At 40.6% G+C, this 18,298-nt stretch overlaps 1 pseudogene; it reads right to left on the bottom strand.

The window, feature by feature from the left end:
* Nucleotides 1-12,307, bottom strand: part of LOC116986071 — a 32,411-nt pseudogene extending 20,104 nt beyond the window's left edge.
* Between the last annotated feature and the right edge of the window lie 5,991 nt (nt 12,308-18,298).

Below are 18,298 nucleotides of genomic sequence, written 5' to 3'. Positions count from 1 at the left end.
GACACTTGTGTATGACTGCTTCATAACAGGGGTCTTATATGTTACTTACAATAAATAAGCTTGGACATCAGATTATGATACATTCAAATTATAATGTTACTTTTTTGTTAACCTGCACCAAAAAACCATGATGATATCAATTGAATTTTAGACTCAATTTAGAAAGAAACTAATTTACTAGACCACCTTCCAACATGTCACATGCATAGTGTTGTGTCTAAGAAACACAAACGGGTATGATAAACAGGTACAGTTTTGAAAATACTGAGAAAGCTACCTACCATCTTTATAAGCTGAACAGATAGATAAAATAATTTCAAGGATGGTAAACATACCTCTCTAACTTTGTCATCAAACAAGTCACAAATAAAACATTGCAAAATCTAAAAGATGTTTAAATAATTTAGAAGCTGCATTACACCAAACTAAATCCGTAAATGATGAGATTAAAACAAAATTTAGATTTGTCAGATTTAGATGTCAATTCGTAAAAGTTCCAAATCCTTGATATTGATATCAATCTACTAATTTTTCAATTTGCTGCTGCACAGAGGTTCAAATATAGTACATGTCAAAGGTCTTAGCTACAAAAGGATCTTAGCATTGGTAAAATCTAATAAAATCAAATTAAAATAACATTTGCAGTCAATTTGATGTGCACTGCAAAACTAGCAGTAGCTAATTTCCTATTTTTGTTTCAATAAACTAAACAAGAAGTAACCATGTCAACATACAGAAAAGAAAATTATGAAAAAAAAGAGGTTGAGCATTTTTGGACCAGAAAAAAATGTTACTCACTAATGCAGGAATATGACATTGACAATTCTCTGCAATCATTGATTGTTCTCTTACTTTGCTCAAATAACTATGGCATCTCCATCTTTTTAAGCCAAATTCAGCTTACCATTCAATGTCAATGAAGATATTGCACTTTTGGGCAATAACTGCCACACTTACTAATAATTCTTGAGCTGGGCAGCTTTTATTATATCAGAAATATAGACCAGCATTATATAGAGCAGGGCGGCAAGGTGGCACAGGGGTAGAGTTGCTGCCTGTACGGAGTTTGCACGTTTTATCCGTGACCTGCATGGGTTTTCTTCGGGAGCTCCGGTTTTCTCCCACACTCCAAAGACATACAGGTTTGTAGGCTAATTGGCTGGGAATGTGTGTAGGATAGTATTAGTGTGCGGGGATCGTTGATCAGCACAGACTCGGTGGGCCGAAGGGCCTGTTTCCGCGCTGCATCTCTAAACTAAACTAAATTTAAAATATATCCTTTGAATATGCAGCTGATTTTTTTCCCCCACAAAAAAAGGCACAGCATACCCGAGTTAGGAACAAATTTCCAAAATATTAATTGGTTAAAGTAACAGTAACTCCTTCAGAAGGAAACTTGACAGGTTCCTGTAAGAAGGGCATTTGCAGTTCTAAAGCCAAGCTGACAAAACACACTCATCTCCACAGGGGTGGAATGGGGGTGCAGTTGGCAGCGTCAGAAACCAGGGTTCTAACATGGCCTTGGATGCCGTTTGTGTTTAATTTGCACATTTTCCCTGTGATCTCATGGATTTTCTCCGAGTGCTCGTGTTTCCTCCCACATCTCAAAGACGTGTGGGTTTGTAGTTTAATTGACCTCTGTACAATTACCCTAACATGCAGGGAATGGATGAGAACGTGGGATAACTGGCATGAATGGGTGATTGATGGTCAGGGTGGACTTGGTGAGCAGAAGGGCCTGAGTACATTGTTTCTCTAAACTAAACTGTTTATGAGATTGTTTATGCTCTACTATTAACCATTTTGCAGTTGATTCCATGGTTAGGTTGCAGATCAGAATTGAAGACCACAAAAAAACCCAAAGCATTATCAGTTTCTCTTTCCACAGATGCTGCTTGACCTGCACTGTTTATTTTACCAGCTTTTTATGTTTTCAATTTCAAATTTGGATTGTTGTTCATAGATGGTCTTTCATTCTTCTTTATATTTTCTTGGTTTTTGTAATCAATTTCAAATTATAACCATGAAATAATATGGGGTGATGCAGCTTGATAAAATTACAAAGTATCAGAGCATGAATTGGACACACTCGGATGTTACTATACCTGCTCTTTACTCGAATTGGCTAAACCAGGTTTTTTCTTCTTTTTTATTGGACTCAATGATTCATCTTGTGGAGAATGCCCATTTGAAGATGGCTGCGGGCTAAGCTGCTTTCTTTTCAGACCCGTACGTTCTCCCGAACCAAGATCTGAAAAATAAACTCTAAACATTAAACCAAGCAAGCTTCATTCACTCATGGCAACAAAATGACCATGTTCTATTAAGAGAAAACATCTTCAGAAACCTAAGGAAGATTCAGCTTTTTCCATCGTAATTGGTGGAGTCTCAGTTAAGTTGACCCTTCTGTCCCAGGTAAAATGCACTATCATAAAAATCAATTCTTTGTTGTTTCCCCTGACCTAGTCCGGAGTACTGTACCAAACATGTACAAATATCCTTAGGGCATGTTAATGAACCATAGGAAACTGACTACTGAATATTGTTATATAAATTTAAAATGGCATCTTATCAACCATAGCTATTGAGTTCAACTATCTGGGAATACAAATTCAAAAGTAGAAATCTTAAGCATAAGGAAAAAATTAATAATCATAGAGCTATACAGCATGGAACCATGCCCTTCAGCCAACTTCCACATGCCGACCAAGATGCCACATCAATGCCAGCCCCACTTGCCCATGTTTCGCAAACATTTTCCAGCAAAAATGAAAATTGGCTGTGCAATATATAGTACCACAGACATTTGCTATGATGTAGGTAGCGTAAGCGAGTGCAAGCTCCATTGTGTTAGAAGAGAGAAAACTAAAAAGGGTTTAAATATCTTTGTTTTGGATGGATTCTTATAACTTACCACCAAGTCATACATACATTTCTCAGTTAATTAAATATTTTCTTCAATATAATGTCTGTGCAGGTAAGTGCTAATGCATTACTTGCTGCCATTGTAAAGCAGATTCAAAGCTGCACATTTTTACACAGTGTACATCCTTTTTAATGACCAATTACTTTTGCCTCAACAGGGTGATAATTTTACTCATAGTCCCAAACCACTCTCTTTAGGTGGGCAGAAAACCCTGTTTTGTAATTCTGTATCTCTAAACTAAACTAAGTGCATTCACCCTATCCATTTCGCCTCATGATTTTATAAACCTTTATATGATCACCCTTTAGCATCCTGCAGGTAGTCGGTAAGGACTCCATAGTCAGGATCGAATCTGGGTTTCTGGCGCGGTAAGGCAACAACTCTACCACTGTACTGTCCTGTCATAGAATCATATTGCACAGAAACAGACCCCTTTAACCCAACACATCCACGTCGATCAAGATGCCCCATCTAAGCAAGACCCAATTGCCTGCACATGGCATATATTCCTCTAAACCTTTCCTATCCATGTATCTGTCCAAATGTATTTTAGATGTTATAACCTGTGTGGGTCTGTATTTGGATCATACTTGCATTGTGGACCATCGGGTGGCACCCGTAATGGCCACCTCACCAGCAGTCTGCCGTCCCTTCTCTGTTTTTATTATTTTATGTCTTGAATGTTAGTTTTAATGTCTCTTGGTATGTTTTATGTGGGGGGTGTGGGGGAGGATCAGGGAAAACCTTTTTCAGTCACTTACCTCGACTGAGATGCGATTTTTCTCCGTGTTGCATCTCTGCCCCCCTTTGCAGCCTACAATGTGGAGTGGTGCGGCCTTTCCTGGAGACCGGCCCGGAGCTTCAAGTCACGGGTGCTGCGCGGACTTACCATCGCAGAGCCTGGGATCTTTGGCCGAGTACCGCCAGTGTTGGAGCTCCGACCGCAGGGGCTGTGGACTTTTAACACCGTGAAGCAGCGCAGCGGTCTCCAGTAAGAAACGGCCGACTCAGGAGCTCCATAGTGTTCCGATCCTTCCTTACGACGGAGTTTCGATCATCCCGACGAGAGGGCTTGAACAGCGGACCGTCGGCAACGGCCCTGTTCAAAGGCCCTGACCATGGGTGAACAAAGGAGGAAGATGACTGAACTTTATTGCCTTCCATCACAGTGAGGAATGTTGATTCCACTGTGGTGGATGTTTATGTTAAACTTTATTTTATGTGCTGTATGTATTTTTGCTTTTTACGTAGTATGGCTGTATGGTAACTCAAATTTCACTGTACCTTAATTGGTACATGTAACAATTAAATTGAATCTTGAATTTTGAATCATGAACCTCAATTACTTCATCTGGCAGCACATTCCATATTCTCTGTGAAAACATTAACTCTCTGGATCCTATTAAATCTTTGCTCTCACTTTAAACCCTCTAATTCTTGATTCCCCTGCCCTTGGAAAAAGAGCACATTGGCGCAGCTGATGGAGTTGCTGTTTCAAAGCACCATAGACCCAGGTTTGATCCTGATTTCAGATGTTTTCTGTGTGGGGTTTGCATGTTCTCCCTGTGACCGCATAGGTTTCCTCCGGGTGCTCTGGTTTCCTCCCCCAATCACAAAGACATGCAGCTTTCTTGGTTAATTGGCCACTGTACAATTGCCCCTAAGGTGGAGGGAATGGACGAGAAAGTGGGATAACATAGAAATAGTGTGAACGAGTGATTGATGGTCGGCATGGACTCAGTGGGCCAAGGGCCTGTGTCCATGCTGCATCTCTAAACTAAACTGTGTGTATTCATCCTTTCTATTCCCCTCATGATTTTATTCACCTCCATTAGAGGCAACTCCGGTAGAGTTGCTGCCTCACGACGCCAGAGACCCGTGTTCAATCTTCTCTATGGGTGCTGTTTGTACTGTGTTTGTACGTTCTCCCCGTGACCACATGGGTTTTCTCCAGGTGCTCTGGTTTCCTCCCACATCCCAAAAACGTGCGGGATTATAAGTTAATTGGCTTGTAAATCATCCCTAGTGTGTAGGATAGTGTTAGTGTACGGGGATCGCTGGTTGGCACGGACTCGATGGGCTGAAAGGCCTGATTGCGTGCTGTACATCTAAACTAAACTGAAATCATCGTTTAGCACGCTGCACTCCAAGGAATAATCCAAGCCTGCCCAACCTTTCCCTACATCTCAGGCCTTCACAGTTGTGATGCTCACTTTCAGATAGCTGACCACATCATCTCTTCTGTCTTCATGTCTCTTCTTCAGGTGCCCAAATTCGACTTGATATTTATCATTCTATCCAGTGCTGGCTCTCTGGTCCACATATCCTCACAGCATATGCCATCATGATGAAATTATTTAACACTTAATACATAATAAATGTCTATCCTTCATAATGCTACTGCATTAGATTTATTTAGAAGAAATTTGGGACTGAATTGTCATACTGTTTGCTTTTTTTTGTATTGTTTTTTCAAATTATACAGAGGAATTGGAACACTTTCACAATAGTGATATATTTTACAATAATGTTATCTTTCTCTTATAAAGTGAAAACACAAATATTTCTATCGCAAAATAAGTGTGATTCTAAAGGGCCTGTCCCACTTGGCCGTCATTTGCGCGCCATTTACGCGACCTGGTCGCGTGTGGGTAGCGCGGGATGGGCGCATGGAGTGGCGTGGAGGAGTGTGGAGTTGCGCGCGGTATTTCGTCCTGTATGAAATCTTCGCGCGCCACCGGCCTGTCGCATAAATGACGGCCAAGTGGGACAGGGTTACGTTTCGGGTCAAATGGGTGACGTTTCGTTTCGAGACCCTTCTTCAGACTGAAACATCATCCATTCCTTCTCTCCAGAGATGCTGCCGTTCCCGCTGAGTTACTCCTGCATTTTGTGTCTATCTTCAATTTAAACCAGCATCTGCAGTTCCTTCCCACAGATTAATTTGGTCTGCAGCTTGCTACTTTTCATTCACCTCTTTTTTTGAATAGGGGCATTACATCTGACGACTGTCACGCGTCAGTCACTACCGGCCTGTCGCGTAAATGACAGCCAAGTGGGACAGGCCCTTTAGTCCAGTATTTGAAGACAACCTTGCCAGAACTGGTGATCACTGACTGTTCCCCTTATTTTTCCTTTATAAAAAAGACAGGCACAATTCAAATGCCAATTATCACAAGAGGTATCCCATTGGTCTTTTACTTCTTTTGAAAAACCTTATGGTGAACAATAGAATCCAACTCTTAGTTTATTGACCAATAAACCACTTAAACAAGAATTCCTACAGTCATCCAAAAATTGAATATCAGAAAGCAATCCCCTCTAGCTTAAACTTCATTTTAAGCCAGAAGGCAGAAATGCTTACTTTGTTGCCAAATACGTATCTGACCAACTGGCAAAATCTATTAATCTTGCTCTAAAGGAAAAAAAGGTCTAGATTAATTCCCAATTAAAACATTGGAAATATACTTCTGCAGATTGTTCTGCATATTTCCAGTGATTTATAAGTTTACAATCTGCTCAGCACAACATAGGGCAGGAACAGAGACAATACTGACTGAATGTTAAACTATTTTTTAAACTTATCAGAACTCTTGGAAAACAGAAAAATTCTAACTGGTCAATAGTTTCTGAGGCCAAACTTGAATATCACTAAATTGTAACACCCTGAACTGTTCCATTGTTCTAGGATCAGTCATGGAAAGCTTATATCTGCAAGATCTGCATTTTCAAAGCCAAAGCCTGCATTCTAGAGCTTGGTGTTATTTCATGTGGTTGGTATGCCTAAAATTCAACCATGAAACATTCTGACACTAGGCCCAGAGAAAGTTTACATGTTTGAGGGTCAACTGCATAGAATGCCCAAACATATCTTCACTACATTATCAATATGAAGGAAAAACATATTTGTTTTGTTTTTTAAATCAGAAGGTAGCCAAGTTGTAGAAATGGTAAATTCTTATTCCAAGATGTAGCTAAATGTATCTTTAATACAAAAAAATGGTTTTGCCCCTCACTAGGTGTCCTTGAAAGAATAAGACTTGGCTAAGAATAAATGATTGATTGATGATTGAAAGATACAGAATGGAAACAGGCCATTCGGGCCTGCTAGTCCACGCCGACCATCATTCACCCGTTCTGTGTTATTCCCACTTTGGCATCCACTACCTACACCCTAGGACAATTTGCGGCGGCAAACTAACCTACAAATTCCCACAATTTTGGGACATAGGAAACCAGAGTATCAGGAGGAAACCCACACGGTCACAGGGAGAATGTGCAAACTCCCTGAGGCCTGACCACTGGTGCTGTAAGGCAGCAGCTCTAATGGAAAAATAGGCAAATGGAGGACAAAAACACATGCAGCAAGGAATAAAATCTAAACAAAACCTAAACAAAATCTATATTCTAAACTTTCAATTCAGATTTACAATAGTACAATATATTTTACAAGATCCTTAATAAAACAATCCAAACATGAAGTTTCACAAGAACTATCAAGTAAAATTTGACTCCATTGCACAAGGTCAAGTGATTAAAAGCCTGCTCAAAATGATAATCTGAAAGGGAGGCACAGCTTTAAAGATTGAATTCTAGGTTTTAGGTTTTAGCAGCTGAAGTTATGGCCAGCATAGGTAAGGACATTAGAATAAGTGTCAGGATGCAAGAATGAGAAATGTCCAGATACCTCACAAGGTTGCAGAAAGCTACATAGATTGGAATGGTGACATCATAAAGAGACTTGAGAAAAAAAGGATCAAAACTGTAAAATAACTATAAACACACATGCAAACCAATATGATCTGACACATATAGACCACTCAAGAAAGCTAGGATTTCAATAGAACAAGTACCTCATGATTTTCACAATACATGAGCCATTCTAGATAGATGATGAGCAGATTAATATGAAGAAGTTTCTTGACCTACCTCTTGATCTGGTTGAGATCTCCATCCCCTTCACCTCCTCCTCCCCCCTCTCTTCTCCTCCTTCTTCCTCTTCCTCTTCTTCTATTTCTTCTTCTTCTTCTTCCCCCTCCTCCTCCTCCTCCTCCTCCTCGTCCTCCTCGTCCTGTTTAGGCGGGTCCTCAGCCAAACTATACAAACGGAAAAGAGAGACCAACACAGTTTTAGACAATCGCACAAAATTATATTTCACAAACAATAATATTTTGTTAAAAGCGTACATTTCATTCGAATACCATGCAAGAAATTACAGGTCTTCCGCAAATTACGTTGGCACAATTTATGGATGCTTTGTACATGCTAAGGAGTGGGAACAAGGCATTTCTGCTCGCCTTCTCTTCCACATCCCCACCCCTGAGCAGTAACGATGGAGGACTGGGTTGAGCCAAGCGGAGCTGGGAATGACCCACTCACTCAGAGTTAATGAAGTCGGTTGACGATTACTCTTCCCAGGACTGCTCACTCTCCCGACACACCTGCCTCTGTGATCCTCTCCCACACGCTGTTTCATTTCGTTTCTAGCTTACAAACAATTCTCAGAAACAAAACTAGAGACTTCCTGTACCTTTTAATGCTTCCCTCAAATCCCTAACTTGAAAGCCTGCAGACTTGCATGGCGGATATTCCAAATAGCAACTTATGGCCAATGCTGTGTGGTTCCTTTGTCTTCAATAATAAAAAGAGACATTTCAGTTTACATTTGTCTAATCTCTCATTGTGCAAGACACAGCCCTGGAATTTTCAGTGATATCATTAATCATCCTGTTTTGCAGATTCCCCTATGGTCTCACTCCTCTTAAACTTGGTCATGAAATATAGGGCTGGACAAAGTTATGTGTGCTCCTCAGTTCTGGCCTTAAGTCCATCTTGGCTTTCTTCCACTCTGTCTACCCATAACCATGCAATTCAATTTAATTTGTCAAGATCCTAAGTGGAAGAATGAAATGAAAAAAAACAATGCTGAAGGAACTCAGCAGATCAGCTAGCATAGACACAAAATACTGGGAGTAACTCAGCAGGACAGGCAGCATCTCTGGTGAGAAGGAATGGGTGACATTTCATGTCAAGGGAAACAGGGTCTCGACCCGAAACGTCACCTATTCCTTCTCTCCAGAGTTGCTGCCTGTCCCGCTGAGTTACTCCAGCATTTTGTGTCTACCTTCTGTAATTTATTGTTAGTGTTCAGACTATGGGCACAAGTACCAAGATTGGATACTGTAAATGCTGGCAGCTATTTCCTGACAAATAAATTGCATCCCAAAATTGTTATATTGGTGATGCATTGTTAGCATCTCACTGATGTTGGTCAGAAAAATGCTCTATAATGCCACGCAATGCCATGGGTTACACGTAGCTACTTCCTCACAATTAGGATTGATCATTTGCAATGTTTTTTTAGATATGGGTACACAATGATTAAATATGTTCAGTTTCAATGTTGAACATAGACAATGGCAGGTTGAGGTTTACGAACAAACAACCCTATGAGTTGAAAACGTGCCGATATGTAATTCATACCTCAGGACAATTCAGAGCCTTCACTAGCAGAGGGAAAATCCCAGGGTAAAGAGAGTGAAAAAAAAGAGAAAGATTGTGACGAAGGAATGCACAATTAAATTGCCCGTGACATTCATGGGCAGCAGCCCGTGTCATTTGTATTTTTCAGTTCATTGTTTTCTCATCGAAATAATTTTGACTCAGTTGCAATGCTTTAATTATTTTTCTTTTACACAATGTGAATGAATCAAAGTCACTGCAAAGATAATTAACCGGCCCTGCTGGCAAAAACTGAAAAAACCTGTTAGGTTTTCCAGTCATTACAAAATATCCCCTATGTTTACTGTATTGAAAAAGACACAGGATATTTCTCTCTGTAAAATGATGTAATGGGATATTTTATAGACTTTGACCTTAAATAAAGATGTCAGTACAAAATAAGAAACCACAAGAGACTTGAAATATAATTTATAAAAAAGTGATTCTTTAAAAACCCCTAACATTGTCAGGGTCAGGGGGAAACAAATGCAGCTTTCATTTGGGTGGGTGAGGGAATTAGCAGATGTGACAAGCAGATGTAGATCAAGTCAACTCACAGTATTCCCTCAAAGGTATATTCTGCTCCCCACAGTGAATGGTTAGTGGTAGGCGTATTAGGCAAATTAACAGAACCTCAAATCTGTAGGTCTGATCTTTTTATTTTTTCTCTGACTATACATTACGTGTTATTTTGAATGAAACAGAAAACCTGCAATGATGTATTGGCCACAAAATGACTTCCTTGTGCAGTCATACTGAGCAAAGGTCTATATTCACATTACATACTTTGAATGTAAGCAAATTAATATTAACAGCATCATGCAATCAGCAAAGGAGTATATGATAAGGATCAATGAACATTTACTGCATGATAGTCATACCTTTAATATCTTATCTGTCCAAACTAACTCAAATGGGAAAATGCATTTATGGTTTAATTGTGAAATATTTCAACAGGAAAGAAGGGTCTTGATGCACATTGTGTCTACCCAGCACTTCTTATACCACATAACCATTAAAAAAAGTCCCAATTCATAAGCCAATTGTCCCTTGGTTTTAGAGGTAGTGAATAACCATGCATCAGCAGATTGCCATCAAAATATTTTTGCACTGGATGTATTTGCTTATTAAATATAAAAACAGAAATCATGTTAGCAGTGATTAACTGAGCTGCTTTGCATGTACCATTATCAACCATTTACTTGCCCTCAGTGCACAATGTTTACAATATGCAGTCTAAAAATGGAGCCTGGCACACAGTCTGTTCCTATCTGTGCCTAAAATGGTGGCACCCTCCATAATCACTTCAGCAATTGTCAAGCCTGCAAACCTGTACCACAGAACGATTTAAGATACAATTACATTTATTAAATCAAAAGATAACAACTGTATCAGATTGCACTGCAAAACAACCACTAAACTGCATGTAGCCAACACTTAATCCAGGAAATATTTAGCACAGAACATAAACAAAGTCAAAAGAACGTTTCACTGGTATTAAAAGCCAGTTAGAACCTTAAAGGAAAATATCTTTGGCTGTAAACTGAAGGCAAGTAAAATGTATTTGGTTCTGTACAGCTTAACAAATATAGCCCCAAATCTTAAAATACAACTGAAAAGATGTTTATGGCCTTGAAATATTTACAGAGAAAGCAGCTCTATTGTAGATACAGATATGGGAGACTTGTTCAAACTGGTTTGAACCAGCTTTTTACCTTGGGCATGACATCTGCTTTTCCTAGACACTGAATTACATCATTATTTTAATCAATTTAAAACAATTTTGCTTTTGGTCTCTGCTACAGCATTTACAACAATATTATGTAGAATTGAGCTGAGTGCACATCCCAAGAGGGTTCTGGGCATAAGGAGTCAATGCACTGGGCTGTCTGTTCTTGTCTCACAGTTTGTACAGCATATCCCATCAACACCAAATATAAACTGTTAACAAAACAGAAAAAATTGCTCATTTTTAGCCGTGTCGTGTATGTTACATAAATGACAGAGTATCACACCTTTTAACTGTTAAAAATATATAAAGTTCTTCAGCTTGGCTGAAATTACCTTGTTGTTGGTGGAACAAAGATGGAGGAAATTTCCAGAAGGCCTTTCTGAGTCCAGCTACTGCGATTGTCAATCTTTAACATATTCTGCACAGCTATTGGCTAAATGCTGCACGGTGAGACAGGATTGGTTTGCAGTGAAAAGCAGTACAGCGGCTGCTACCTTGTTACAGACAGCATCTTTCTGCATTGCAGCCTAGATTATAAGAAACAGCAAAGTATATGTGCAGCTGACTGGCAGACAGATGCACAGAGACTTTAGGGGAGTGAGAGGAAAATTTAAGCCTGCCAAAAAAAAACACAAATAAAGCCATGTTCAGTCATTCATGGCATAGCGTTGATACGGTTTCCACAATTATGATGGTCCTGTTCTTGCATGTAGGCCCTTTTGGCACAGCCATGTTTGTACTGTGCTGAAAATACTGACAAAAGAAGATCTAGGTAGGTCCTGCGAATGCATGCAATTCCCCAGGTACAGGAACTGTAAAGGCCATACCCTGTGCATTTTTGGAGTATAGGGGTTGTCATGCAGAGAATAACTCGAGTATGTATGATGCCAGCTGCTACATTTTAAACTAAGTTTGACAAAATATTTATATTTATACGAGATTCAGGCCTTGTATTGAGGATGAATATCTGAATGTAGCAATAAACTGATATGTCGTGTATTAAAACAATCTTCTCAGTTAGTAATCATTCCAACGTCCAAACAGATTCCAATTGACAATCGCCGTTTGCACAAAAATAAAGCTTACTCATGAGACAGATGGTTTAAGGAAAACATCAGGTCATCTGACTAAGAAAGAATTACTAATTCTCTGTCTGATCTGTCATCTCTTTAGGCCCTCAGTAGATTTTTGAACCACATTTCTGTTATTTTCCTTTTGAGGAAAGAGAAAAAGGGTGGCCATTTTGTACAATAGTTTTAAAACTCAATTTGGTGCTTTTGGATGTTCAATTTAGTTTATTTCCTCACTCCCTCCCCCACCTTGTACTGCTGACTGCCTGCACAGATCCCACTTGAATTCAGCTAGCGTTACAATGAACACACATTGCCAGAGAGCACGCACTCATTGTCTTGCCTTCGAATCACTCTGACAAACAAAGACTTAATAATGCGCAACACCTCATGACCTCTTTTCCTCCTACAGTGTATGGCATATAAAAACGCAAAATGTACAGTAACACTACTTCCTGATCTAGCTGGTGCAATTAAGGCCATTCAAGTTTTTTTTTTAGTCATGTACACCGTCAGTAATACATGTTAGTCAGCAGGCAAACTTGCTGTTAGATCACAACCATAAATCAAACACGTTTGCAGCATTGTCACAGACCAGGAAAGTTTTCTTGCTACTTGGGAGCTACATTAAATTCTGCGTACACATTTGAAGTTAACATAAATGCTACAAATCTAACACTTTGAAAATTTACAAAATAAGAACTTTAAAACACTAACGTGTTGCAGACATTTTTTGAGGAGAGACAGCTGGAGGCGAGGTGTAACAGGAAGTTATTTCAATACAACTAAGAGCACAAATATTTAAAGAAGCCTGTAATACTGTGGACAAAGATAGCAGTGTAGATTTAGGAGAAACAGCACCAAGAGTCTGAAGTTAAACTCAAGGTATAAGAGGGATCATCATTATCAAAATCAATATGAATAATTTATATTTGTGCGGTTACTTTAATCATCTTCTTAAGAATGTTATGAAATAAAAGTTAACCCAAAGCCACAAAAATAATGACGAGAACTGATGACCAAAACCTTTGCAACAGAGACAGGTTTTTAGGAGCACGTCAAAAAGGACACTTGAGAGGCAAGGAGGAAACTACAGATCTAGACAATTGAAGTCATGTCCACCATTTGTGGAATGTTTTAAGTTCAGGAATGATCAAAATGCCAGAATCAGCAGACTGCTGGCATCTCATGCGATTACAGAACTGGATGACCCACATCAACAAGTGAGGCACAGAATGGGAATATAATCCAGAACAGGATTGAAAGGATTTGAAGAAAGTAGCAGTGGGGTTGAGAGTCTGATAGTTGCAATCATCATAGTGACCAATAAATATGAGCAATGAATGCATGGGAAATAACCTTAGCATGCATTTCATGTTGGATTTTAGATTAACTGTACAGTTTAAGTCAGTGACTTACCTCCTGACTTGTCAATATCTTTCTATCATCTAAAAAGTACAATTTAGAAGTGGGGTTGACATACACTCCAATTACCTGGATGATTGTGCTCTAACAATACAGGAGAAGTTCAACAGTGCCACGAGGACAACAGTGAACTACTTGATTAGAACCTCACACACTATCTTGCAAATTCATTCAATTTTACTATCTTACACTGTGGCTACTGTACAACTCCATCTATTGGATCCATTGCAACAACTCACTAAAGCTTCCTCCACAGTAGGGTTGCCAACTTTCTCACTCCCAAATAAGGGACAAAAGAACAAAATACGGGACAAATTCCTAACGGCAATTCGTTGACCGACTTGGCTGTGGCTGGGTGAATGATGAGTTAGCCCGGGTGCTGGACTGCACACAAAGCCCAGCCGGCCTGCCAGCTGAGGAGTTTTGGCCCGTGTGACGTCGCGTGCAAAGTCCAGCACCCCATCCAACTCATAAACCGATGATCAGCCAGGAGAAGGAGGGGTGGTGATGTCGGCGGTAAGCAAAGGTCCAAAGGTCGGACAGCTGGTCGGGCTGCCGAGGGGGCCATGGGCGAGGCACTGCTGCTGCACTCCATGGGCTGCACTACGTCGGGACGGGTGGGGTGGCGCAGGACGCGGTGCTCCGACCCGTCCCCTCGACCCGAGTAGTAGCAGTCAAATACGAGACAAGGGCGGTCCCCTACGAGACAAAGCAATTTAGCCCAAAAAACGGGATGTCCCAGCTAATACTGGACATTTAGTAACCCTACTCCACAGACATCCTAAAGCTGTGATCTCTACCACCTAGATAGTCTAGGGCAGGCCCCATCGCAGAAGCGTCCACGTCACGGGGCTGGAAACTGGAAGTATTCCGAGCTAATTCTGCTACCACCGTCATCTATTGCAACTTGATGGCTCCTACTGATTGTAGTCGGATGCTTGCGTCCTTTTCAGGACAGACGATGACAGCGATGTCAACATTTGAAACATGGAAGATGAACACAAAAAGAAGTAGTAGTTCAGGACAGCAGATACATGCAAACAGCCAGCTCTCCCAGCAAGTCAACCCTCCATTTAAAGATTTAAGAGAGAGTTAGATAGAGCTCTGGGGTCTAGTGGAGTCAAGGGATATGGGGAGAAGGCAGGCACGGGTTATTGATAGGGGACGATCAGCCATGATCACAATGAATGGCGGTGCTGGCTCGAAGGGCCGAATGGCCTCCTCCTGCACCTATTTTCTATGTTTCTATGTTTCCATTCAGGGTTGGGTGACGTATTATCAATCTACTGTGGATGCTCAGTTAAAAAAAAGTCACAAAACACCCAATGCAATTGCACCACGTAAATACCTTCAGCACAAGTATTGTAGTTCTCACAGGCAATTTGAGATGGGTAATAAATATTGGCCTTAACTGCAGTACCTACATCTCATGAATTAAAATCAATCACTGTAAAGGATACCGGCAAGGATGCAAACAATGGCAGCATTTAGGGGGGGGGGGGGGGGGGGAATATCATGAACGGAATAAGGACATAAAGAATACCATAAACATTAAAAGGTAGAAATATAAGGGGCAAAATTCCAGTGTTGAAAAACATGCATCTTGATAAGAAAGAGTTCAGCTGAACACTGGTGAGAATGTCAAGGCTGTAGAAACAGAATGGAGTCAAAGCTAAAGACACAAAGCTGCCACTAAAGATCAGCCAGTCACACAAAGAAAATCTCTAAAATGTGTAATCTGGGAGGTCAGTACTGTTGCAAGAGGATGAATACGGGTTCACAAAGCAGCTTTAACATCGTAAAATCAAAATATGACAAATCCACCCAAGGAGATTTTTTATTAATTCAAACATAGGGTTTAATATGGTCGATGTGAGAGACAGTCAAAGACAGAGAGGACAAATGTAAGAAAGGAAATTTAGGAAAATAGCGTCCAGAAATCTGAATTCATGATGCCATGGGTCAAAATCAGAGTTGCAAAAGAACCAAAGCTGCATCAGCAAAGATCGCGGAGGGTTTTAGGCCTGGCTAATGTTACAAGGATGAAGAGTAAAACTGTTGAGAGATTGCAAATATAAGGATTTTGAGAATGAGTGTATTGGTGGACCACGACCAATACAATTGTGAGCTGTGTACTGCTCGCTAAGTGGGATTTGATGCCAGTTAGAACATAGGCAATGTACTTAAACAAGCTTACGAAGCTGAAGCTATGGAAATGGATTTAAGAGATAGTTAGATAGAGCTCTAGGGGCTAGTGGAGTCAAGGGAATTGGGAGAAGGCAGGCACGGGTTATTGATAGGGGATGATCAGCCATGATCACAATGAATGGTGGTGCTGGCTCGAAGGGCCGAAGGGCCGAATGGCCTCCTCCTCCACCTATTTTCTATGTTTCTATGAAACAATTTAAGTTAACAAGTCTGCAGGTAGCAAAAACATGATTCAGGATTCCATCAGTAGATGACCAGGGACAGATGGAGGTGCAAGCAGATCCTTTTGATTACTGAGAGGATAACTTAAGTAAATTGGTTTCGCCTCACAGTGACCAGCAAGAGATGGAGTCACTTACAACTTTGATCGTCAAAATAATTGGGACAAAATTTCCACTTCTTCAGGAGTGGACATCAAACTAAAAGCAAGATAAATCAGAAACATTGCAGGATTGAGAGATTTAGTTGGCCCAACTGTTACCAACATACACATTGAGCCCAATGCCTTTTCAGAAGAGGAGGAAAAGAAAGTAGCTAAGGATTATTTCTCAAGGAGTGTGTAGAAAAGAACTGCAGATGCTGGTTTAAATCAAAGGTAGACACAAAATGCTGGAATAACTCAGCGGGACAGGCAGCATCTCTGGAGAGAAGGAATGGGTGACGTTTCAGGTCGAGGTTTAAAGAAGGGTGTCAACCCGAAACGTCATTAAGTCTTAAGGAGGTTCAGATGTTACAATGCAGGAGTGTGAAGATAGAACATTGGAGGTGACTACAGCAAGAGAGAGACGAATGGAACCATCCATGGACTAATACGCACAACTGGCTGACAGATAAGTAGCACTGGGTCACCAAGACACATCAAAGAGAATGGATAGTTATGATAGTCAATCAGATGACAAACCATCATTTGTGTCTGTCTCTGGCACTGTAAGCGCTGCAAGGCAGCAACTTTACTGCTGCGCCACTGTACCACTTGCTATAATCCAATTCTGGTTTCTGGATAGCATTCAGGTTCTGGGTCTAAGATGAATTTAATGCTTCACTGCTGTCCAACTGACATTGATTACCACAGCAAACATCAGGAACAGAATTTACCAGATCCTTCCGGACTCAGTGGGCCAACTCCATCTCAATCTGCACATGCATTTGGTCAATGAGCAGTGAAGAACAAAGAGAAAGAAAGTGAAACATGCATTGTTTAGTTTAGACATATGCTGGTTTACAACAAAAAAAAGACACAAAGTGCTGGAATAACTCAGCATGTCAGGCAGTATCGCTGGGTAACATGGACAGGCAGTGATTCAGGTCGGCACTTTTCTTCAGACTGATTGTGGTGGGGGGAGGGGAAAGTAGTGGGGGCAGGACAGTTTAGAGATAGAGCACAGAAACAGATCATTCTGTTATTCCACTTTTGCATCCATTCCCTACACATTAGGGACATTTTTTTTACAGAGTCCAATTGACCTACAAACCCGTACATCTTTGAGACGTCAGGAAACCGGAGAACCTGGAGGAAAACCACGTGGTCATGAGGAGAATGTGCAAACTCCACATCGACAGCCCTCGAGGTTAGGATCAAAACTGGTGTCTGTCGCTGTGAGGCAGCAACTACCAGCTGCGCCACTGTGCCGCCCTTTCATTGTGCATTGGTCAACCACAAAAATATCTTTACTTTTACTTAATTCTTCATTAAACATCACTAGTGTGCAAATGTGATTAATAAAGTGAATTATGTGGTAAAGAGGAAAGTTTAATTTTTTTGTGCATTCTGCATAGGTCAACCAAACAAATATAAATCTTCTTTGCCCCTTATTTATTTATTAATCATCAGTATTGTGCAAAACAGTTTTATAAATGTAACTCACAGTATTTTGACTTACCACAAATCAAGTCATAGCCTGACGTGGCTCAAAAAAGATACTTCCTTTGTGCACACCATTGTTAGGATTGAAGAAACGTACAATACCAGGCAGTGGCAAATAAAGAGTGGTTGGGCCAGTTCCCCAGTTACTAACCTAATTTGTAATGAGTTATAAAATCAAATGATAAAGCGCATATTTTTAACTGACAAATGGAAAGAATGGAGCAGGCAAATTTACGTGAAACAATTTTACCATTATCCACTCAATCGGTAATCAGCTGCAGTATCTTCCTTCCTTCCAACATTACACTGTAAAATAAGTGAAATCCTTCAAATCTTGCCCAGTAAATATGCAATTTAAAATAAAAGGAGGCTGGAAGCGCAGTGCACATCAGCTGCAAAAAGCCATGGAGCTGACAGCTACGTGGTACTCTCCATGATTTCCGACGCGGGTTTTTCAGACTGCAGCTGTACCACTTCTGGGACAAACATTTGAAAATCTTCCCACCCGTGCCCATCCCCCATCACCCGAGGGCCGGGGGGGGGGGGGGGGGGGGGGGGGGGGGGGGGGGGGG

This window comes from Amblyraja radiata, chromosome 23, assembly GCF_010909765.2.
Source record: "Amblyraja radiata isolate CabotCenter1 chromosome 23, sAmbRad1.1.pri, whole genome shotgun sequence".
NCBI lineage: Eukaryota > Metazoa > Chordata > Chondrichthyes > Rajiformes > Rajidae > Amblyraja > Amblyraja radiata.
The sequence above is the reverse complement of the archived record's forward strand: the minus strand, read 5'-3'. Positions and strand labels throughout refer to the sequence as shown.